Here is a 25684-nt window from a genome sequence, read left to right as displayed (position 1 = left end):
TTCCCCTCGGGGCCAGGCTTGGCTCTGTCCGCGCAGCCCCCGCGCGGCCGCCAGGGGGACCCCGACCCTCGCCGGCGGCAGCAGAGAAGAAAGCAGCCGCGGGCCCAGGATCCGAGAAAACCCCGATCGCCCGTGGGGGTGGGGGTGGTGTGTGTGTCGGGGGGTGGTGGGCGCCCCTCACTGCCGGCGGGGCGGACATCGCCCGCAGGAGCAGCCGCGGCGCCGCGCGCGGGCTGCGGGGCGCGAGTGGGTGTGTCCACTTCCACGCCACGCCGGCCTCGTCTGCAGCCGAGCCCCACCCCACCCCCCAGCCCCGACCCCGGCTTACTTTGTTCCCAGCCGTGGGTTTTGCCCGTGGGTGATCCCCGCTCTCCGAGTGCAACTTTGTGGCCGGGCGCGTGCACCCGACGATTGAGGGGGGTCCCGGAAGGGGAGGAGCGGAGCGCTCCCGCGTGCTCCTGGAGCAGGGCGGCCGGCAGGGCCCGCGGAGGTCCCGCCACCGGGCGTGGGGCGGCGGTGGCACGGTGGGCCGGGGTGAGCCCCATCCCGCGTCCAGAGCGCGCCGCGGCTGACGCTCCCCGGCAGCCCGCGCCTCGCCCTCCCCGGCCTCCTCTTTTGGGGTGTCAGGCAGGATTTTCGGGGCGGGGATCCGTCTAGAGCCCAGCAGAAAACTTTCCCCCGTCAGCCTTCGGGTCCCCTTTTGTCTTTCTTGGAAGCTGCGGCGGCGCCCGAGCTGCGATCGCGTGGCCCAGCCTCGCTCCCCGCGCCGCGAGCCCTCGGTGGAGACCCGCGCGCGCTCGGACCCCACGCGCCCTATGCAGGCGGCCCGCAGCCCCCCAGCCCCGGGCGGGCACCAGCAGCGGCGCGATCCCCGGGTACTGGGGTAGAGGGGCGCCCCCCCCGCCCCCCGCCTGACTCATCCGCCCACGGTGACCGCACCGCGTCCGCCGCCCGAGCCCCCGCCAGGATGGGGAGAGAGACCGCAGCTGCCGGCGGATGCCCAGGTTCCCGCTGACGCCCGCGACCCTGCCGCCTCCGCCGCCGCTCTCCGGAGGCACCGACCGCACACGGGCGCTCCCGGCAGCCAGGATCCACGCCGCCCACCCGACTCCCGAGGCCCCGCGCTCCCGGGCAGGTGAGGGGAAGGGAAGGGGGATGCGGGGCGTGGGGGGGGGAGTGCGGGGGGGGGCGCAGCCCTGTGGCGGTCACGGGGCGCTTTCCCCTCCCTTCGGCTTCAGCCTCCAGAGTCAGGGTAAACAGGGACTCCCGAAGTTTGGGAAACTGAAGCGAGCCCTCCCTGAGTCCTGGACTTGGGGACTTGTGGGCCATGGGTGGCTGAGAACCCCGGGTTTTCGCCAAACCGGGCTAGGTTTCCCGAGCTACACCCTCCTTTGTCTTCGTGTCGGTGCCAACTCATCCTTGTCTGCAGAGAGGTCCCCAGCTTTACTGGGGGGGGGGGTGCATGAGGGTGCGGGAAGCGGTGATGGGGTGCGGTGGTACCCGCGAAGGCTGCCAGGATGGGCGGAGTCATGATTTGTCACATTCAGCACCATTCTTCTCCTCCCCGGGAGGTAGCCGTCCCGAGGAGAAAGGACATGTAAGGTTTGCTTCATCAGTCATTCGGTGATCATGAATCCTGCAAGCCAACCTTCTCCCTGCGTAGGTAGGCATGGTGTATCTACCGCGCTCCGACTGAGCGGAGTGTGCTGTGTATATGTGTAATAAAGACAGTTCATTGTTCCCTGCTCGACGTTGGGATTGTTGGACACAAAGGCAGGCGCTTCACAATGTACATAAAACTGATTCTTGGAAATCAGTCCCTGTACACCTCGGTAGAGTGTATTTCAAGAGTACACACGCGGAGCTTTCCCTGTCTTTTCTTCTGAAGACACTTACAAGTTGGGGACAAGCGTTTCAAGCTTCAATAAACATTTTTGTTGGTGTGTTAGGACTCTTCTTACTTTGCAGCCAAACCAAAGTTCAAAGGTTTACTTGAGGAAGTGCTTACACAGTTATGCCCACTGCCTGTTAAAGGCTGCTTCTTTGAATGGTTTGTCATTTCTTGCATGATAGACAAACATAAAAGTGACCTTCGTTGTATTATTTGGCTACTGGTACCAGATCATATGAACATTTTGTGGCAAGTAGGCTTGATCTGGAAACTTTTAAACCCTACCGTACTTTCCCAAGATTCTTCACTCCTGTGAAGCATCTGATTGTACAATGGTGTACTTTGCTGCCTTTGAAACAGTTCTAGAGAGAGCGAGGAGTTCTGCTGAACAGAAAATCGACTTCCATTACGTGGAAGCTATAGTTGAATGCTCCACAATTAAATGTGATCAGTTTTCATTTTTACTCTTCAAAAGGTGTATGAAGGTGTTAAAATGTTTTTTTCCCCTAACAAAGTTCTAATAGATAGCTCATAATTATGAGTAATTTAGCTATAATTTGTAACCCTGGCTATAATTATCTTTGTATCTAGTCTGGGAAAGCTTTCCTTGTGCGTAGGAAGTCTATGCAATTTCCAAGCAGTTGGCACAGAGATGTCACCTGTTGCTTCTGAGGCAGGTCTAGGTAAATGTGGAGTGTCCAAAAAGCATCCGTAAGCAGAAAGATCAGAAGGATCGGCAACCACTAATAGAAAGAGGGATGGCTGCACCTGTCATTTTAACATGGAAGAATTTCTAGTGACACTTTTGGATGGGCAGAGGGTTAGATTGCTGTATTTAGACTTGTGCAGTTTTAGAATGAGTTATTGGACACCAATAACTCATTGGACACCAAAAAACATAATTAGTAGCATACAGAGAGAATAAATCTGAACCAAGTAGTCAAAGTCTCCTTCTCTGAGGACTTGGCAATAAAGAGAAGGAAATTCATATTTAGCTTATATAAATAAAAATAATAAAGGCAGAAGGAAATGTCACTTTTTACATTCCTCAAGCAAAATGAGAAGAGAAAAAAATAGGTATTACATGCTTACATTACTTATTGAACAGAGTGTACAATTTAAAAGAGGAGGCAGTTTAAAAATCAATTTTACATAGTGTTATTCTCCCTAAATAGGAGACTGCATGGAGAATCTTTGTCCAGCAAAACATACCTGGAGAAAGATCTTGTGTAGGGACAGAAAAATAAATCTGTAATGATACTTCATTTGTTTTTTGAGGCATTTGTGAGTTCCGGTGTTATCAAGTGTATCTGCTTGCTCTGGACTTGCGAAAGTCTTTGTCCACTGAAATCTGATATGTGCCCATATCTGAGGGAATGTGGATGAGCACTTGTTGAGATGCCAGGAGACACCCCTAAGGAAGAGTCTAGGCTGGTGGAGAAGGGTCTGGAAACAGATCATCCAGTGCCAAGGAAAAAAAATCTCAAATACCAGAGGAATGGTACAGGCGGCGGGAACCAGCAGTGTGGTGGATTGCAAAAGGTAGGAAGTTGCCATTTTCACTGAGCCACAGAGGACACTGCCATGGATAAGTTCATTTACTTTTCTGGTCCTTGGTGAGCTCATCTACAGGACAAGGATGCTGGACTGGCTAGCTTAGCCTTCTCTTAAAATGCAATGATAAGAATAAGTTCCAACATAATTAAAGAGAGGATGAAATCAGTGGAGAAGAGAGTATGGTTTGTCAGATGTGTTAACATAGGGAAAGAGGAATGGCTAGGAAATAAAAGAGTGCTGGGTTGGGGCAGCTGGCTCTTTATTGATTATCCAAGTTGACATTACAAAAGAAAATAATAAAAGCCAACTTTTCCCTTAGCACATGATGGTTTTTTTACAAATGAGTTTTCACAAATAATAGCAATTGATTTTACTAACAACTCTCAGAGGTAATTAGAGCGTAAAGGTGGTAAAACCAAGACAAGCACTGCAAAGCACATTAGCTCCCCTGGGTTTCTGCAGAATTGAGGGGGTGGGGGGAGAAGGAGGGAAGGAGGGAAAGAGAGAGAGGAGAGAAACTTGAATAAAGAGATAGACTTGACATCAGATTTAAGTGGAGGTTGAATTTCTGAGGACAATTTAGTTTCCATTCTGGAGGACAAGTCTCCAGTTTATGAAATTGAGACATCCTGAGTTGCTTTGTATTCTGATTATTGATGTTTAGTCTGATTGCTCCTGTATTGTGCCTCCTTCCCACTTACATCCTTCCCTTTCCCCAGCTGGAATTCTAGGGATTTCTGAAATCCTTGATAAGACTGGTTTGAATGCTAATGAAAAGAAAGAAAACATGAACAAGTTACATAAAGGTGAGGATTCTTAGGCCATTCTACTATTAAGTGGATGCAGCTGTGCCTTGGAAACGGTGATAATTTCCAGAGGTGAATTTACACAAAGAATATAGGTGTGAAAATGTGGATCTGTGCATTCCATCTATAGTATAGTATCCTTGTTACTCTGTCTGCTCTGAATGTTAATTACACCAAATACCTCCTTGGACTACTCCACCTGTGTTCTTGTGGAAGAGGGTGAGTTTTAGGATTCATTTGTGTCTATGCAAAAAGAAGACACATTAGGTCTTTTATGAGCTGATGTGAGTGGAAAGTTTAAAGGCTCAGTGGCATTTGGAACTAGAGACTCACATGACTTTATCAGGGTTGTTATCCTCAGCTTGTTTCTCAGATCCATTTCTCTCTGTGCTAACTCTAATTTGAGGCCCTCTTTCTGTGTCCGGAGGAAGATCACTATTGGTAATTCTAAACCTACAGTCTTGAGTAGGAATCCATAACAAAGCCCAGTCCTCTCTCTTCCAAATTCCATCTATATACATTTCTTGGACATGTTCTGAGTGGCCTGGTTTATTAGTCACTAACTCAGTCTCCCTATCCAACAGAGAACACTACTATTAGAGCCTCACAGTGATAATATGCCCAATGCATTGTTATATGTGATCTTGGTTATGGCTAGAGGGGGAAGAGGAGACTGGCCAAGGTAAATAGGTCTATCAAGATCAAATAGAGATAGGGATCCGTCAAGCAAATGATGCTGCCAATTAAAAAATACATCTGCTTCTGGGTACCATTGCTTTCTCCTATAAGATGATAAGATGTGTGTACTTAAAGATTTGTCTCTATGTACTAGGACTTCTAGGATTTCTAGGATTTCTTTCTCCAACCAAGGTTGAGCCCAGGGGTGAAATGATACCATCCTGTCTAGACTTTGCTAAAAGGAGTATGATTTCTAGAATATTGTTGAATGAGGAGCCCAAAATTCATTTATAGGCATGTGCTCTTACTCCTTATGCCTTAATTCCTGACATGGATTTCATTTGCATTGAGTCCTGCCAGTAGGCTGGTCATGAGATTAAAATCATTTACTTTGGTCATGGTATAGCTGGTGAGGTTCAACAAAGAAGTACCGTGATGAGCACAGGATTATTATGTCTGCAACATCATGTGGTTTGTTAAAGATGAGCAAAGGGGTGCAGCTGGCACTAGGAGGCATAAAATGATATATGCCAAATTAGAGTATTAGCAGAAGGAATGTGTGGGCGACACTGGTAAAGTCTGGGGAAGTTGTATGTCAAGATGAAGGAGATTCGATGTTCCTTAATTAACATTTTAGGATATTCAAAAACATTAAAGTTAATTTGTGGGATGAATAGGACCGGAAGAAACTACTACACCAGGAAGACTGCCTCAGCCAGTAGGTGAAACAGTTGCATGTGGGAACAGATAACATGAGAACAACTGGATTGTGTATAAAGAAGGCCTGTGGTCACCATATATCCATCCTAGGGACAAGACTTTCTTTGAGGACCAGTCTAGTATGGGAGGTCCCATGTAACTTGCTTTAAATTCATTATGTTATTGAAACCTCATGAGAGTACCCCAAAACTGAACATTTAGGGGAGGTAAATGACTTCCTTACGGTTGTGCAATTATTAAGTGGCAAAGTTAGAGTCAAACCCACAGATCACCACCACAGTTTGTTCTTTTAGCCACTACGTAATACCATCTTACACACTCAAGTTCAGAATCTAAGGAATTAGCTTAAACTGATCAATAGCCTTCTAAATAGGAAACCAGAGTGCCAGAAGTCTAAGACAGAGAGCATCAAATACAAACTATTAAGTAAGGATGAAGAATGTCTATTCTCAGAGACATATGGGAACAGAGTACCAAGGTGAAACTAGGAGTAGATATTGCATTCATAGATTCTTGGCCTGGGGCTTAGAATATAAAACAAGGAAAGGGGACTAGAACAGGTGGGCAGATGGATAGAACAATAAGATTTGATTGTTGATCTGAGGGCTAGTAATTCTGCCATCTGCCCTGGCTTTAAATGCCCTTCCTGGGGCAAGTCAATAAGAATATGGAATGGGCAGGTCCTCAGGGGAAGACAGGATTCTATTAGTTGTTAGGCTCTGGGAGGGAGCGAAGGATTCACTTTGTAGAGCATCTGCCATGTACATAACATATATAATCTCACAAAATCTTCATTATAGTCCCTTAAGGGAAAATAGACCTTTTTTTTTTTTTGAGGCAGGAAATGAAGGCACAGAGGGTAAATTGCTTGCCTGAACTCCTGGAGCCAGACTGGAATATAAAAGACCTGGCACAAAATCTGAGATCTGTCTGAATTCAGAATTAATCTAAATCTTCAGGGGAGTTATCCTGATCCTAGCAGGGCAAGGTCAATGTCCAGCTTGAGAGCTAAAAATGGAGAAGTCAGTAGGAGTGTGTGGTTATGAAGGAAGACGGTTGACAGGGTTTTTAAGACCTCTGAGTGTGAGGTCAGAGTAGACCATCTGAAGAGAGCTGTGCACCAGGATTATATAGAACTTCAGTAGGAAATTTAATAATCTAGTAGGGGTTGTCACTCTTGGTGTCACTCTTCATCATTTTATAGGACAGATACATCGGCAAGTCAGATGTTTGGAAAGCTAAACTTTGCAAATGATTTCAGTTGAATATAAAGCAACCTCAGCCAACTTTCACAGCCTAAAGTCACCTCTTTACACACAGATACTTTGATAGATGAGAAATAAGAAACAAATCCATAGAAGGAAAGAGAGGTATGGGGGAGAGTGACCTAGTACATGCTAAATGTGGTAGGTGCATTGAACATAAAGGTCTACATTTGAAGATGCTTTAAGTGAAAGGATTTGTTAATGAAAAATGAATGACATATTTATCCAGCAACAAATGCAAAGGGAAGTTTGTAGCTCCTCAGATGTGTGAGTGTGTATGTGTGTGTTCATAACAATTCTCCCTGTTCCTGTGTAGTCATCATAGCTCATGTTTTGCTGGTAGGCTCTTGTGATTGTCTTACATTTTAGATGGCTCTACACCTTTGAGTCACGGAAATGTTTATGCTTAACTGCTGCTGCTATTAAGTTTGGTGAATAAGAATTGAGAAAAGAAGATATTCAGTGCCCTCCAGCCAGAGAGCAACTCATAATAAACCTGTTATATTTGCTGCTCATTACAGTGGCAGAGATTGTACACTATAGGGGAAGATGAGGGTCTCAGTAAGACAGTTGAAAATCCCTGAAAGGATTTAGGTCTCAGTGTAGTGATTCCTGGGACTGCTTTGCTCTGTATTGCAAGAGGGATAATCCTGTCATTCTGAGTCTTAATATAGCTTATCTACAAGACTGCAAGAGAAGAGAAGCTAATGCTATAATCAAGAAAGCAACAATAATCACTCACATTAGTCAGATTCAAGGGATGTTTGACCATTCCAGGGGCAATGCTCATGTTTTTGTTCCTATTGATTATAAGAGCCCTGGGGAAAGGACTGAGTCTCATAATCTAATAGGAGAGCCAGATATTAATGAATAATTGCAACATAGGACTAACATTGATAGAAATATACAAGAATATTGGAGTCTTATGAAACAAAAACCATGCAAGCTCTTTTACAAATAATGAAAGCTAATCACAGAGGTGCTGAAAAGCAAGTTTTTGTTTGTTTTGTTTTTTGAGAATCGGCATCTTTGAGTTGAAATGTGGAGCAAATGCAAAGAAACTCAGCATTCTCCCTGAACTGATAATGGCATAGGAGAGACACATTTTGGCTCCCTTGGGAACATGAATAAGATCAACAGAGAAACAGACAGACAGACAGACACGTACATATATACATACATACATACATACATACATACATACAAGTGTTTGTAGTATAATACTTAGTGTTTCTGAGCAAGTGTTATTATTTCTAATTGTAAAATCAGTATATGCTCTCAATAAAAACTTTGAAACCTATTAAAAACTCATAGAGCAATTGCCCAGAATCGACCCAAAGTCACCTTTATATTTTGGCATTTTTGTCTTTTCTACTTTTAATAAATTTTGCCATAGTTAATATTACAACCTTCTCATCTTGCTTAACCTTATGTTTTAAATACTTTCCAAATTCTAGGCAACTGTATTGTTTGTATAATATTGAATTAAATGGATATGTAATTTATTATTCCCTTAAAATTGAACCTCTCAGCTATTTCCAAATATTGGCATTACGAAAAGCATTTGATAAAATGATTGTTGAAATTTTAGTTACCTTCTGTTTCTAGACAAAGATTCCAGATTTATTTGTACATTTTTGTACATTTTGTTTGTATACTTTTGTATATTTATTTTACACATTTTAATAAATCATTTGTTTATTAAGGTGAATGGAAGGCTAAATATTTTTTGGCCAAAGGATATAACTAACTGTTTAAGACTGTTGATATTTAATGCCAAACTGATGGTTAGGAAAAGTGAAGTTGTGATTGAAATAACCCTTACCATTCTCTCAGGTTGGGTTTTATTTGTTGTTTTGAAATAAGAAAAGCTACCGTTTCCAAATGAAGACTAGTTTGTGCTAATTCCCGAGTTAGAATTTAATTTTTCTGTTACCAGCAACTGAATGCACTCATCACAGAAGACACAGTCATGTACAGAAGAAGGAGGTTTATAAGGACGTTTATCAGAGGGGCTGACAAGGCCTTATGGGAGAGGAGCAAAATGGCGCCTGTCCCTGTTCAGGGAATATCTGGGGCTAGAGGTAAGAGGTACTCTGCATGCGCAGCTAGGTCTGGGCAGAGAGTAGGAATGCTGACCTATCTGGGAGAAACTAGCAGGAGCCCCAGGAGAGTCAGGGCAGAGTTCAGGTGCTCCAGGAACTGAAGCGGAAGCAGCTGGAGATCTGAGTTGGAGAGCATGCTAACAACAACTCTCCTTCAGAATGTAGGCTGATAAAATATCCTGATGAAGCACTCGCTCCATCTTAAATAAATTATTTAGAAGTATTTCTGAAATGCAGATAATGGCCATATGACAGAGAGCTTTGGTAATCTTGTTTCAAACTGTTGAACCATGCCTCCAGCCCATAAATGATTTCTTTGAAAGCCAGTAATAATCACCTGCTGTGAAAGAATTCTTCCCTTAACAATCTTTGAATGAGGGAGTGGAGGACAAGGCTTGTTTTTCAGAACTCCTTCTTTGACAACCACGTGGTAGACAAGTCTGGGGTGGTGGTAAGCTCTGACTGTAGCATGTGCTGTGTTCCCTGCACTGTCCCATGGAGCTCTACCCCAGTGTGGGCAGGTCCGTCTTTGAGTGTCTTCTTCCCAGCTGAATCTCTAGCAGGTGACCCAGGCAAGGCTCTGGATGTAAAAATACTTTACTCACCCTCCCTCTCCCACCCAGAGAATCTCTTGGCTCTTAATGACTGATTCCCCTAAAACAAACTAAAGAATTTCCAACCTTCTGAGGTTATTTTTCTTTTTTTCAAAGAGGAGCCACCCACAGAGAGTACTGAGTTTTCATAGAGATGAACTTTGATTTACTCCATACAGAGGAGGAATTTGGCCATACTTAAATCTCCATAGAAACTTCTGTTATCTCCAAACACTGCTTGAGACCAGAGGGAATGATGAAACCCACTGTGGCAGTCACTTAGGTAGTTTTTGAGTGTGCCAATTTCAACTTTTCTACAAATACTATGTTTCTTCAAAAGGAATTTGAAACTGAAATAAGAACATTATTTGGCTTTCTTTTCTAACTTGAAGGAAAATATTGTAACTCTATGTTCTTATATAGATCTGAGTCAATAATTTTGGACCAATTTATTTATATTCATTTGTTTAGCAACTAAAGTTCATTAAAGATGAGCTACATATTATCCACTAATAATGTAGAAAAATGTGCAGGAAGGCATGTCTTATAGAAATTATTATTAACTTATTGAAAAGATATGTAAAGTTTTGATGGCACACATAAAAGAGTTGAAAGGAAATTTATTAATCATTAATAAGTGATTCAATAAATACTTATGTTGGTAATTGGGAGTCAATTAGAGATAAAAGCAAAGGTAATACTTGCACAGTAGAGGAAACAGACAGTAAGCACACACATAGGCAAAGCAGTTGCTGGTAATAGAAAGTTGTATTGGGAAAGCCAAACTATCTGATGTTATGACTTCTCCTTTACTTTATACTGGCTTTTACTTTATACTGGAGATATGAGACTCTTGGACTGTTTTGCTCTGTCTGGCTTTGGCTTTTAGTCCTCTGATTTCTGCGTCCACCTCCCCTGGGAGTAGCTAGATTATAGCTGTGAACAATGAGTACCCAGTTAATTCAGTGTCTTTTAGGAATCTATTTTTAAAATATACTTATTCAGTCATCAGGTACTTATTGAGAGCACACTTAGTGTTTACCATGTGTTCAGTTCAAGGAGCATAAGAGGAATTGCTCAAGCAACTCAAAGGCTAGAGAACCACTCAGTAAGACTCTTAAGTACTTACAGTGAAGAGTTTTAAGATAAGATGCAGCACGGGACACCCAGAGTTTGGACAAGAGGAGTAGGAGACAGTGACTTTAGAATTTTGAATTTGGTTAAGCAAATGCAAAAGGCACATTTATACTAAAAGAAGAGAGATGAAAATGGCAGCACATCCCATCCATCTCCAGGTAATGAGGCCACCTGTGTCCTGGTTCTCATTTCCACAGATTCTGCACTTGGGAGTCCCTGCTCTGCTCCAGCTGCCAGAGATGCCACTGCTCATTTGGCAGGAGATCCTGGGTGGGCCCCAGGGACTCATCTCTACCTACTGCCCCCCTCACCCCACCCGCCCTTCTTCAACTCCTGCATGCAGGGCTGCAGCTTTACTCCCCCACCCTGGGCTTTAGTGACCCCAGCTGCTCCTGCACATCCTCATTAGCTTCCCCTTTTCCTGGTCCTCTGCGGTTTTGAGTTGGAAGTCCCCATCTAGGTGGCTTCTTGGTTTCAACTAGATGGTCACTCATCTATTCTTTTATTTATTCATGGGGTAAATACTTCCTGAGCACCTATGATGACTACTTTGGGCCCTGGAAATGTAATTGGGAACAAAATAAAGTTCCTTTCTTTATGACCGTTTTATTTTTCTGGAGGAGGCAAGTAAGGCACATGTACTTTGTTGGTGACAAAGGAAGAAAAAGCAGGCTCCAGGGACAGAAGACCATTGGGAGGAAGATAGTATAAACACGGGCACCAAGGAGCTCTCTGGAAATGTCTGACATGGAGTGGAGATCTGAGTGAGGGAGAGGTCATTGGAATGTTGTGCAGAAGAATGAGTCAGGCAAAGGGGGCAGAAAGTGTAAAGGCTGGAAGGAAGGGTGAGGAGAAGGATGGCTTGGAATGTTTGAGTGGATGGATCCCAGTGTGATTAGACTGTGGGGACTGGGCGGTGAGCTATGGACCCATGACAGAACTAAGGACACTACTCAGGATCACAGAAAGCCGCTGCCAGAATGCTAATCTACAGTGGGGGCTTTGCTGGGCCCAATCTTCACAGCATGACAAATCTGAGAAAGAAATCCACAGTAGGAGCCGGGCACTGGTGGCTCATGCCTGTAATCCTAGCTACTCAGGAGGCTGAGATCTGAGGATTGTGGTTCAAAGCCAGCCCGAACAGGAAAGAAAGAAAAAGAAAGAAAGAAAGAAAGAAAGCCCCTTACTTCCAATTAACCACCGAAAACAAAAGTGGCACTGTGGCTCAAGTGGTAGAACACTAGCCTTGAGCTGAAGAACTGAGACACAGTGCCCAGGCCCAGAGTTCAAGATTCACGACCCTCCAAAGAAAAAAAAGAAGAAAAAAAAGAAAGAAATCTAGAGTGGATAGAGGTCCACAGTTAGCTTCTGGAGGCTCTTCCAGGTGGACTAGAAGTCTAATTCAAGGTGTCTAAAAAAAAAATGCGGTCAAATGAAAGTGATGTTGATAAAAACCTTGAGGCAAAAATTGACCAGAGAATTCCAAAGCCAAATGGGAGATGCTTTAATTTGGTGGTGATAATTTTGTTGTAGGTGAAAATGGTACACATTCTCAGAATCAGAGTATGAGAGCCATAAAGGAGAATTCTTCAACAGTGAAAAAACTCAAAGTCTAAGGACAGATTTCACTTGTCCAAAGTCTGTTTACTAAATGAGATTCAGATAATAGAACAGCAATCTAGGACGTTCTCCTCAAAATCATGGCCCTTGCATAATGTGGATGTATTAAAGAAAGGAAGGATGGAAGACTTGGAGAATGCCCGGAAAACATCTTTCAGGTCACATTTAGCCAGGAGATATCCATGGTGTCCCCCTGTCTTTTAGGCACTGGTTGTGTGCGATGCTAGCAAAAAGCTGTGAATAGTGTGAATAGTGTAATGGGGTAGAAGAAAAAATACACACTATAAGCAGTGCTGTGATTTTAAGTATGATTTAAACTACAGAGATAGCTAGGGATGCCATCCTAAGAAATATCTCCTAAAATGTAACCAGAGACCAGGGCAGTGTGTTAGGAGGAGATAAGAACCAGGGGCAGGGGGGACCCATGCATTAAAGGGTAAGCAAAGAAGGAGCTTAATATTTCTGAGGGATGGGGAAGAAAGCTCTGTTTCTAGATTCTACTGAACAGAATAACAGTGTAGGAGGAAGAATCCATCATCTAGTACCTCAAGGACAGTGGCAAGATTTGATTCATGATTCAAAGTATAAAGGAAGAGTGGCATACAGTGATAGAGGTTTTGTGGCACCAGAATTGTGGGAGGCAAGAATGCATGAAAGAAGAGATAGCATGAACTTAGACTGGGGAGGGTCTGGAATGTTCTAAAGAAGTGGACAGAATAAATGTAAGCTTTGAGAGCAGTGTTAGTAGGAATGGATAGCTGGTAGCATCTAGGGCATTGGGATCACAGGGACTAAATGATTTTGATAGGAGAAAATAGATGTGTGGAAGCACCATTTGCGTTGATGAGGAAGCCTTTTCCTGAATTCAGTTCATGGGTTCAGTTTGGGACACACTCAATTTGAAATGTCTGTGAGACATTTCTGAGGAAAGAGCAAGTAGAAGTTTGAACAGATGGGTCTAGAGATCAAATGAGAAATTTGGAATGGAGGCATAAATATGATTCAGTTTGTAGGTGGCAATAAAGCCACAGAGAGAAGAGAGACTAAGCAAAGAAGATGTTGTTGGGATATGCTGTGGGGGTTTCCACAGCTCAGGGTGGTTGTGGAAACATGAAAAGCTGAGGTAGGAGACAGCCAGTTTTGTCAGGATTGATAGTGATTCATTTATATGAACCGACAAGCTTTGAGCCCACTTGGTCCTTCTGAGTCCTTTCTAAACAGTGGGCTCAATTTCTTTCTCCCATTTAACCTATTGGTACCACCCAGATATAGCATAGCCTTTAAACTTTTGGATAAGATGGGACTAGAGAAATCATGTGGGGCAGTTCATGCCATCATTCCTGTCTTTGAAAGCAGTGCACAAGCCACATCTTCACAATAAAATAATCATAGAATAGCACACTTGGCCCATTTCACTGTCAAGCTGATTGCTAATCTAGTATATCTCATCAACTCTGCTGCCTTCTAATTTAGTAGCTCTTTGTACTTTCCAAACATTTACTGGCTCATATATTATTTTTGTGATAGGTGTTTTTAAAAACCACAAATAGAAGTGTAAGCCTTCCTAAGTAGAGAATTTATTTTCTGGGACACCGTAAGGAAAGTATATAATTTAAAAGAGAAGGGTTTGAACAGCGAGAAGACTCTGAGGATTACCCTGGCTTTTATTACCAATGCATTTGAGCTCATTAAAATTGAAAAACAACCTGTTTGTTATTGGAGGTGGGGTTTATTAGTCTCTCTTAGGCCCTTCTGCATGTACTAGCAGACCCTGAGGGCTCATCACATTCTTGTCTTTTTTTCCTTCAGGAAAAGACTCAGTGGAATGTCCCAGGTAGTATGTGCAACCTAATGTGCAAGAATTGAAAAGCAACCTTGTGTGTGAGCACTGTCAAATTAGAGTTGATTAACTGCATTTACTCTAATCTTCGAAGAGAATATTTTCATTTTTAAAAATATTTTTCATGATATTAAAGGATTGAGTTTCAGAAATTGCTTCATTGATAAAATGAAACTATCAAAGCACTTCATAGGGCTCATTATGATCATGGAAATCTTTTTTAAGTTACGATTTAAAGTATAAAGTAAGTAAGCACTCTTTGGAACTTTGAGGCCTGTGAGAGTTGGTACTTCCTGTTCTGCTTGGAGTCTCTTGTTCAGTGGATCCTTCGGCCTCTTTCTGTTATGTGAATACATGGAAGGGAAATTGGCCAATGGTCTTGTCTATCCTGGCTAAAGTATCAACCATTTATGAAAGACCCTCACCAGAGATGTGTTGTAAGAAGCCCTGCCAGATGCCACTTGCTCTTTTGACTGCTTCATCCACCACCCAGACTTCTTTTCTGCAGAACTTGTGCCTTTGACTGAACCATTGGGCAACCTGGGAGGAGGGGAGTTAGAGCTGTTTTCCTGATCAGAGAGGGACTGTGTGTTTGTGGAAGTTGACTTCTCTTTGGACACATATGTCTCTTATTGAAATTAGGTAAAGAACAACTATGAGAATCCACTAACTTTCCTCCAAATACAGAGCTTTGAGAATGTCAGCTGTCTTCCTGAAGCAACTGCAGGAAGTCGAGGGCCAGTCTCAAAGCTGTCTTGTTCTTCACCACACATGTGACAGCACCATATCATACCTGGAATGGGAACAATCTTTAATCCTCTTCTGATGATGTGTACATAAGATTGGCCACTGGTGTGTCATTTAACATCTTAAGTGCAGGGGCCTGAAAGGGTACTTTGGCTTTTACCCTTGAATTTGACATCTGGTCTAGTGAGAACTGGGGAATTGCCAACTGCAGGTTAATCTTCAAAAGTCGGTTGTTCAGCTGCCTGGACCTTCTCTCACTTGCTTCTTCCATTTCTAGTGTCTACCACCTCTGTCTGCCTTGTTGAAATGGCTATCCATCAGAGATGGCTTTAGAAATATGTGAGAATTTTGTTTGAGAAAAGAATTCATTGCCAGGGATAATTTGGAAATCAGCAGAGAAGGGGCTGGGAAGGTGGCTCAGTGGTAGAGAGTTTGCCTTGCATGCCTGTGGCCCTGAGTTCGATTCCTCAGCACCACATAAGCAAAACGAAAAAAAAAGCCAGAAGTGGCACTGTGGAAATCAGCAGAGAATTTGAGGCCTACTACCTAAGAGTTATGAGTGAATGGACACATAACTTTACCAGGCTGAGTACTAATTTAGTGAAACCACATGACCTGCTTAGCAGTGTTGGTGGATGAGGTGGGATCATGTAAGTAAAGCATCTGGCACAGAGTGTGGCACGAAGTGGACGGTAGCCAGTATAGCATCCTTTCCTTCCAGCTGCCTGGCTTTTCTCCACTCACCCCCATGTGAGTGACTGGCTCTGCACACATGTTCTATGTATAGCAGCTGTAAGCAGTGCCTAGATGGGCAATCTTTGCTGGGGGAAGTGAAGAGAGTTCCAGCCTCTCTTCTATGGAGTCTTTTAGCTCTTTGAGGGTTGTGGGGGTACTTGGTTGAATTTTTTAGGAGTCATGATTATATCAGTATGTAAGCCTGTATACAATGACTAGGTCTTGTCTGCTTTTTGTCCTTGTCCCCCCACCCTGGAGCATAAGGAACAAAAAATGGACTTAGTATGTCCCTCAGGACAACAAACAGAAAGAAATGGAAAGTGGAAATGAATGATTTTGGTTCAGGGATGCTACCACTAGCATAACACTAGCAAATCCCACATCAGGTCTGTTAATACAGATCCGGTGTAGGGACCAGAAGAATTGTGGCCTCTCAGGTAGTACCTCCCACCTCTGCCTCCAGGAACTTTCTCCCCATCTTCCTGGTGAAGGGGCAAGGTAGCTGCAGGAAGCAGGAGCAGTGGCATATTGTTCAGTCATTCTGCTGTGGTCAAGCTTCCGCTTGGCCTCCAAGTGGTTCTCCTCCTGGAAGCGCCAGGCATCTCACCGGAGGAGGTGCCCAGCTCCTCATAGCCAGATCTGATATTGTTGTTTTTCTGACCCAGCTGAATGGCCCTCATACACTTCCTCGGTAGTTATTGAATCTGTTGGGTTGAATTGAATTAGAACGGTATCTCTGAGAGATTCATTAGGTGCCTGCAGCATACATACTATAAGACAGTGTCACCTCGACGGAACAGCAAATCATGTCAACCAAAACATTAACTAGTTCAGAAGAACAGCCACTCAAGGCTGGAAAAGAATTGCCTCCTCTTAGCAGAAGTGAGCAGTGCCATCCTGAAGAAAATGAAGCCTGGTGAGGCAAGTCTGGGCATGCTGGTATTTTGAACCACAGCCAGCCGGGGAGCACTAAAACACTCAATGATAAACCAGACCTTTTCTTGACCTTATTCGGTTTGATGTTTTGAAGCCACATTGAATCTATCTTTATAAAATTGAAGATTGAGTATTTGAAGGTATGGGAGCAGCAAATAATCTAGTACCACAGCCATTATAATTCATCCATGTGTCCAGATATTGCTTTCAAGGTCTCTGAAAATACCGGTCAATAAATTCTGAGCCATCATGCATCTAACCCAGTATTTTCAGTCTTCTTTTAATTTTTAGAATTTCAGTAAATCACACTTGGTTGGCATAGAGATACGAATGAATATCAAGAAGTGGTAAATATTGTCTTCATTATGAATACACAAGAGTATTTAACCCTTTTTAATTTCCTGAAATTATTCTAACAACTATTTAAAAAGCTCATAAGAATAATTCATTCAGATAATTTGAGAGAAGGAAAAGGCACTTTGTAACAACTTTCTCAACACTATAAACTGGCTTTACCCAGCATTTTATAAGAAATAAATTTACAGCTGGATGACAGTGGCTTGTACCTATAATCCTAGCTACTTGGGAGGCTGAGACTCTCAAGATTCAAGCTCAGCAAGGCAGAAAAGTTCATGAGACCCCCTTCTCAACAAAAAGCTGAATGCCATGCACAAATCACTTAGGAAGCCTAAGATAGGTGGATCATGCCCAGGTGCATGCCAGGCAGGAAGCTAGACAGTAGCTCCAAAATAACGAGCAAAAATCAAGGCTGGAGGTATGTCTCAGCCATAAGAACACCTGTCTAGCAAGATCAAGCACCTGAGTTCAAACCCCAGTATTGCCAAAAATGAAAAAAATTTATTCTTTACAAATAACTTTAATAAGTTACAAGCATTTGTCATAGTATGGAAAATTTTCAAGCAGATGTTGTTCTATTTTATCTATGAGTTTGTTTAATCAAAAAGAAATATTGATTTTAGTATAATGATAAACTTCTTTATAATTTCCTTAATTATGTTTCTCACATGTAGCATTAGATACTTGGTGGTGTTTTTTTAATCAAACTTAACGTTGATGATTACAATCAATGAGGTTGGCAGTGGACTGTCCTGTAAAACTTGGTGATAAGTTTTTTCCTTTCTTTCAAAGTTTTGCAGTATTAATTTGAGATTGTTTTTTATTTTCCTCCACAATTTCAAAATTTTATGTTTAGAACACATCTGTTTAGAACACATCTGTTGATTATCTGTGTGTGCGTACACACATATGTGCATGTGTGTACATGCATGCTGGTCCTAGGGCTTGAATTCAGTTATTTCATTAGTTATTTCACTTAGCAGTAGTGTTCCTACCACTTGAGTGATAGTCCTAATGCCCACTTTTTCGTGTTTAATTGGAGATAAAATATTATAAGATAATCACAGACTTTCCAGCTTGGACTGGCTTCAAACTAGAATCCTCAGATCTTAGCTTCCTGAGCAGCTAGGATTGCAGGCTTGAGTCATTGGTGCCTGGCTGTTAATTCTCTTTTTTGTGGAAGGAGTTGTCTGTTGTCACTGTCTCTCATCCAGTTGTAGAAACACAAGTAATGATCACCCAGTCATTTTTAATCCAGTCTTTTAGTTCTAAATATGGAAGAAAGTAGTAAAGAAAAGCAATCTCTGTCTAATAAGAGGATTCACCATGTTAACTTTATGCTTCATGCATGTGCATTTGAGGGATTATCAGTTATGAAAATCCTGTGGTAAACATTCCTACTAGGATGTCCCACCCTTGAGGAGAGTGAATGACAGCCACTCACCAGGGCCTACCAGACCGAATGCCACCCAAATGGTGGCTGTTGATGACCATTTTTGTTATTCATCCAGCAGTCTATCACAGTTCATGTAGACTCTAATTAGAATTATTGGGGATAATTCAGGTCATTCCTTGTGATATTTATTTTTAACTTGAAGTAGCAATAAGTCACCTACCCTGGCTTAAAAAAATAAATCCCTGTAGACCAGTGCCAGTGGCTCATGGTTGTAATCCTGGCTACTCAGGATGCTGAAATCTGAGGATCATGATTTGAAGCCAGCTGAGACAGAAAGTCCCCTTGAGACTCCAATTAATCTCCAATTATCTACTCAAAAATGGGAAGAGGCACTGTGGCTCAAGTGGTAGAGTGCTAGCCTTGAACACAAAGAGGCTCAAGGACAGTGATCTGGTCCTGAGCTCAAGCCCCACAACCAACAAAAAAGAAAGAAAGAAAAAAAATCCCTCCTGGTAAAAACAGCTCCATAGATTATTTTGTAGAATAGCCATTTTATTTTTTTTTTTATTTTTTAGTGTTTTTTTAAATTGTAAAAATACCGTACAGAGGGGTTACAGTTACATGAGCAAGGTAATGAGTACATTTCCTATCAAGCCTTGTTGCCTCCTCCTTTGTTTTTCCCCTCCCATCCCTTCCCTCCCACCTCCACAGCTACACTCCCCCCACACACACATAAATTGTAAAGTTCATTTTTCAACATAGTGTCTTCTTGTATGTCTCATTGTTACAGTGGGTCAACCTGTATCCCTATTAAACATTTTGCTTTTTCCCTTTCCCTCCCCAAATTAGACCCACATCAAATCCAGTGAAAAAATTGCATGGTACATTATAAATACGTTAGAAACAATAGCAAGAAAGAAAAAAAAATCACTCGTGTCCCTATCTTGAGGTTCATTTCGCTTAGCATCATCTTAGCAAGATTCTTCGCTATTCCACCAGCTCTTTCTTCTGCAGATAGATTTCCCCAAAGGAAAGGCAAATAGAATCTCATTGTTTAAAGATAAAATTAATTTTCTATGGTCTTTTGTAATTTTAAAATTTCATTTTTTTCTTTTGGATGAAAAATTGAGATCTTTCACACCCTTCTTTTTCCTTTGAAAATTTCTGAAGTCTGAATATCAACTAACTTGAGTGTTATGTTATCTCTCATATTATTATAAACAAATTACAGGAAAAATTTTCAGAAGAATTTAAGAGCTACATTTGGTCATTTGGCCATGCTTTGAAGTGTGAAATCATTGAAAAAATTTTCCCTTCCATTGGGGAAGAACGTTACATTTTTTCTGAAATCATGTTGATATTCTAAAAATAATTCTTTTTGTATTTGAGAAGAAGACTCAGATTTGAATGACCTGTTTTTTTTCTTTTCTTTATTTCACTTGAGTATATGGAACTAGGTATGCATTAGGTGTTAGAAAGCAATTAACATTTAATGAGAAGAAAAATTGTCCATAATATTGAAAGAGTCTTTTGGGTTTTATTCTGAGCAGTAACCCTAGCCCCCAAACTAAAAGAGAGCCAAAACTCTAATAGAGTAAAACCAGCTACTTCGACAGGAACCAACCCTGTCTGTTGACTACAGGGAAAGGGGAAGGGGACAAAGTGCCACCGCTCTCCGGCAGCAGTGCCTGGGTACTCTGAAGTCCTCTGTGATGAAAGGAATTGCTACAGAGTTTCCTTGGGGCAGGGCTGAAAACTGCTGTGGACCAGGCTGCTGCTTGTCATTGCAAGGGATGATGGCTCTAATGGTGCACCTTTTATCAGCTAGTGCCAGAGTCACTAAAGGTAATTATGTTATTGCTAGCCATAAAGACTGGCACACAGGAAGTATGGTCTTTTTTAGACTGGAAGTGAATATCCAGGAAGTGGTTCAGGAAGCCTTCTAACTGTTTCTTCTTACACTGTTTTTCCCCCCTATGAGTAAAAGATTGGCCTAGTCCTTCCGCATTCCAGACACCAACACCTTCCAGACTTCAGGAAGGAAACTACAGTCTTTCAATATTCTTATAGGTCACTAGCATTAATTTTTGTTTTTTCTTTTTCTCATCAAGAACAAAATACTCTTACAATAACTGTTCTGTTTTGGTTTTTTGCTTAATCATTCTCATTTAACACTTGTTTAATTCCTTTTAAATTATATTGGATTTTAGAATGTTTTTCCCATGTATGAACAGAAATCAGAATGTCTTTGTAAAGTTTGTCTACACCATTCAAATGAATTTGTAGTAAATCTAGGCCAAATATGTGATTTTGCATAATGTATATATTTGTTTTATGTTATGGTGCTATGTAAATATAATAAAATATGCTGAACTTTATTTTTTAATAGAAAAAGAAGAACAAAATACTCACAAACCTGACAAGCAAGCTGAATGTCACATCAATACTTTTTGAGTAAAACCAGTTTTCATTAAAACATTATAATTTTTTTTCTTTTTTCTTTCTGTCAGTTGTGGGACTTGAACTCAGGGCCTGGGCTGTCTCTGAGCTCTTTGCTCAAGGATAGTACTCTACCACTTGGAACCACAGTGCCATTTCTGGGTTTCTGGTGACTAATTGGAGATAAGAATCTCACAGACTTTCCTGCCTCGGCTGCCTTTGAACCACAATTCTTAGATCTCAGCCTCCCGAGTAGCTAGGATTACAGGTGTGAGCCACCAGCACCCGCCTAAAATGAATTATTTTTAAATGACTCAAAATTAGTGTTCCTTTCTTTTTTAATGTACTGTGTTAAAGCCAGGTTAATTTCTGGGCTTCCCACAATATTGCAGAGTCCTTTTTAGAAAGAACAGTTTAAAACCTTGTTTGGTAGGGGCAGCCACATAACTCAGTCACAAATAATCAGAATGAGAAGGTAGAAGAGGGCCTTTTCTGTAATTATCAATGTTAAACGAAAGACTTGACTCTAGGATCCCTTCCAAATCTTATCATTTAGTGATGATAAATCTTTTTTACAGGAAAGTGGTAGCACAACACACTGAGATCCTTAAAGAGAAAAAAAATGGAAGGGTTTTCTGCCTGTACCCATCTCCCAGCACTCCTTTGATTATAGGAAAAATCATGGTCAAGGCTTCTGTAAAAAATGGCATAATTCCTTGGTAGCAGAATTAATATTTGTATTTGGATGGAGTTCCTCAACATACAGAGAACCTTTTCAGTTGCTTTTTGGTCATTTTACTAATGGTCACCCAACTGACCTCCCAAGTGTTGGCATGTTTTGGTTGAAGCCACAGGCTTCAAATCTGGTAGAAGTTCTAGACTGGTCTTGACATCATTTCTATACTTTTAGGTATATTTTCTTGGAACAGTCCTGCCGGAGCAGAATGTAAGTAGAAGCAGAACAGATGGTGGAACTCCTGAATTTCAGCTCAAGACATGTTCTACTGTAATATGCTGACCAGAATCCCTAATACGGGGCTTGAGAAGGCAGTAAGAGCATTTGGTGGGATTAATACTGAGTGTAGAGCAAAGGTAGGAGCTATTGTTCACCAGGTCAACTCTGCTGCACATGGTTGATCACTGTAAAAAGTGCTCTAGTCAACCTGCATAGACTCAGGTCACCATTAGTTCAGAACTTCAGTTGCATCTTTCAGTAAAGGAAAACAACACTTCTTATTGGTGGTCTGCATACCTTGCTAAGCTTTTGTACATGCCTTTTCATGCCATCATCACTGCAATGTGTTAGGTGACAATATGTGGATATTCTAGAATATCAGCATATTCTAGAATGCTGAAGGAACTTGTCTTGGATTCTTCCCAGGTAAGGTGTCTTTCATTAGAGCTCTTGCTCTTTTCCTGTACTTCTTATATCATACTATAAGAAACAGAGAGAGGGTGAAGTGATTTATAAAGTTAAGCAGGATACCAAGGCCTTCTATTAATTTTTTTTTGGAAAAGACACAAGCAATGATGAAGCTCTTTAAAATTTTAAGAAATGGTTAATTTTGGAGACAGAAGATAGTAGGCCAGATTTTAACATTGTTGATTCTAAAAGGTTCGACAAATTTCAGACTGTCTCAGTGTTCAATGATTTACTGAATTTTGGACTTTCTTGGAAAAAATAACAATGAGATGTACAAGTCATTATGTCAAAAACGAACTTTACAACTTTGGTGGGGGGAGGGAGGGAGGAGGATTGGGTGGGAGGAAAGGAGGGAAGATGGGAAGGGGAAACAAAAGAGGAGGCTACAATGCTTGATAAGAAATGTACTCATTATCTTGCTCATGTAATTGTAACCCCTCTGTACAGTATTTTCACAATAAAAAAAAAAACAAAAAAATGAAACATTTCAGTAAAATTTCCAGGTCAGATCTGTTCAAGTAAGAGACTCAAATATTCCATGGTCTCATTTCATTACATGCTATCTGTTATTACAAAAGAGTAGTAGAATGCCCTTCCAACTCTTCGTTAATATACTTAAGAAGGTTTAGTCTTGTGAAAAATTGCTCATATTGACATCTAAAACTATTAATTGTTATTTTTCTTACATGTTTATATGGTCAAGAATGGCCAGAAATGAATGTCTCTGTTTCCTTCGATGTTCTGGTTAATTAGAATTGCTGCACTTCTTTATCAGTGTTCACGAAGATATAGAAAGGAAATGTTTCATAGCTCCTGTTTTTGAAAGTAGCATAGCCTTACCTTGATTTACAAATCTCAGGGTCTGATAGGTAGGACTCTACATATATATATATTTTTTTAATCTTGTAAGTTTGCATCCTGGGGAAAAGTCATCTCATGGTGGCTCTCTGCCATTAGGTCCGCCCATTCTGGAGTCCTGCCACTGTAGCAATGGCAAATTTGAACATGTGATTTTGCGGAGATGACCCTAGGTTTTTACTCTCATCGTGGGACTATGACATGCATTATGTATGATGCTGACACACAGAGCACAGCAGGAATGTGAGAGGCCTTGGGCTCTGTGCAGCAATGTGTGGTCTGAAGTACATAATTTAATCTCCTTGAACTGCCTTTGAATTTCCAAAGCAAGATCAGCACTGCATTCTTCACAGGACTGCTGAGGTTTAAATAATGAAATAGGTGAGAAAGCTTGACAAGCATTCGCATTCTTTCTATACTTGAAGGTGCACACCTTGCTTTTTCACAAATATTTCTCTTCCATATCATAGAGTGGAATGTGTTGCATAGAATAGTATTTATTGCTCAATAAATACTGATCATGCGTCCAGACTATAAAGCAGTACAACCCAGGAAGAAGCAAATATCCACCTAGATCAGAAATTGACTTGTTAGCCTAGCAACTTGCTTTTTCTGGGATCAGCTTCATTTATGAGATGTTCTGATCCTCCAAGGGAGCCTTGAGAGTTTGGTTCCCTGCTGTGGTCCTTGTCAGATTATCTTCATTATGGAAGGGCTCCCCAACCTCCATACTACTAGTAGTCCTGCCTGGATAATTCTTCTGACAGGGGACTGTCCTACACACTGTAAAGAGTTTAGCTCTGCTTATGACCTCTACCTTCTAGATTCCAGTATTGTGCCAGCAAAATCATAATGATGAAAAAACAATGTTTCCTGACATTGCCTCGCTTCCTCTGGGGACAAGCTTCTCCAGGAACAATCTATAAAGAAGCTACTTTGTGATATAATCCTCAGTCCCTTCCCACCACACTGCCAGCCCACAGGGCAGCAACCATAGCACCCAGGACTGGGGCATGACAATAAATACGAAAAGAGGAAACCAGGTATGAGAATCCACTACTGTAGTCCTAACATTTGGGAGGTAGAAACAGGAGGATCATAAGTTTGCGGACAATCTGTACATGGGTCCCTGCTTCAAAACAGAAAGGGGGGGGAGGGGGGAGGGCGTACACAGAAAGGGGAAAAAAGTAATCAGTAACAGGAAATGAAACTACGGTAGAGTGCTAGCCTTGAGTATAAAAGCACAGGGACAGTATCCAGGCCCTGAGTTTAACACCAGGATCAGTGCGCATGCGCAACTCAAATCATAGCGTTCTGGGCCGGCTCATGCTTCCTTCCATGCCTTTGCAGCAACTTTTCACCTTTCTTCTCTCCTCTCTGTTCGTTATTGTGCTAACACTTATTATTTCTAACAGAGCCCCATTGTCTCTTCATCTTAGATCACCCTTGAGATCACCAGTCCCCTACCAACATGCTCGTGCTTCATGCATATATATTTTCTGACACCATGTATAAGTTAAGTTTCTTGATTGTGGCCCTCATTAAATTGAGGTTTTAATTCTCATTCAAGTTTGGTTTCTCACTAAACTGGGTTTTTAACATCGCATTCAAGTTTCATTTTTATAGTGAATAGCACGTTTTGATACCTAGTTGCTGTTCATATTCACAGGTGACTAAATAAAAGATTCTGTTAAAATGGAATCAGACAATATAGACCTACAATACTATAGGGACAAAACTGAAGCAGAGAAAGTTAATAGAAATAACCAACAACATTTCCAATGAAGAAACCATGTGAACTCTATATTGGACAGAACCAAGAATTCAGTAGATTCACAAACAGAAGCTAGGGCTGGCATCTTGGTAAGATAGTCTACACTAGCTAATAGAGACAAAAAGAGCAGAACCGGGGCCTGGTACTAAAGTTATGCTGTCTCCTTTTATTGTCACAGACTGTAAGAAATGATCTCTTGAGGGAGAAACACTAATAAATGATTCTAATAATAGAGTGTTATTTTTAAGTATATGTCTAGAGTTATTGTAAATGGGATCAAATAATTTCTCAACAGATGGAATGATTCCACTGTTTCAGGGCTAGAAATGACCAGAGCAGAATTCAGAGGTGAAGGTGCTCTGGGCATCTAGAGGCCTCCAGTGTCAATGTACCTTCAATAAGAACCCAGGCAGCAGACCAGACTGTTTTGAGCTCACATTGCCTCTCCTACAAAAGAATTCAGTATTTTGTCATCTTCCTATGTAAGTGTAATGTTTAGACTAGTCTGCTGTTAAATGCAGTTATGTCAAGAGTTCTTTATTCAGGAAGATTTTTTTTCTCCCTAGGCTTGTGATGGTGAGTAGGGAAAGAGCATACAGATTTCTCAGCTCAAAGAAGTTGTCCCAAGCATCATCTGCTAACATTACTAATCATTAAAAAGCCAAGATTTCTTGAAAGGAACCATGCAGTTCTCTTTGGTTCAGAGTACATAGTCTACGCTGTCGAAATACTATGCTTCAAAAATTACATCGAAAACATCTCTAACCATGATGTATGTGTTGGACCCTGATTCTACCTTGGGAGTAA

General features: G+C 41.7%; 1 protein-coding gene across 2 annotated transcripts in view; it reads left to right on the top strand.

The window, feature by feature from the left end:
* Positions 1-361: 361 nt before the first annotated feature.
* Positions 362-25684, top strand: part of Tmem200a (transmembrane protein 200A) — a 58764-nt gene continuing 33441 nt past the window's right edge. The window contains exon 1 of one of the 2 annotated variants that reach the window (XM_070010395.1): positions 362-1135. The gene's annotated coding sequence lies outside the window, so the exon portion shown is untranslated. Of the gene's footprint in view, positions 1136-3401; positions 3434-25684 lie in introns of those variants that run through there. The other variant, XM_070010396.1, reaches the window with a different exon arrangement.

This window comes from Dipodomys merriami, unplaced genomic scaffold, assembly GCF_024711535.1.
Source record: "Dipodomys merriami isolate MVZ:Mamm:240054 unplaced genomic scaffold, mDipMer1.0.p SCAF_8, whole genome shotgun sequence".
NCBI classification, from domain to species: Eukaryota; Metazoa; Chordata; class Mammalia; order Rodentia; family Heteromyidae; genus Dipodomys; species Dipodomys merriami.
The sequence above is the reverse complement of the archived record's forward strand: the minus strand, read 5'-3'. Positions and strand labels throughout refer to the sequence as shown.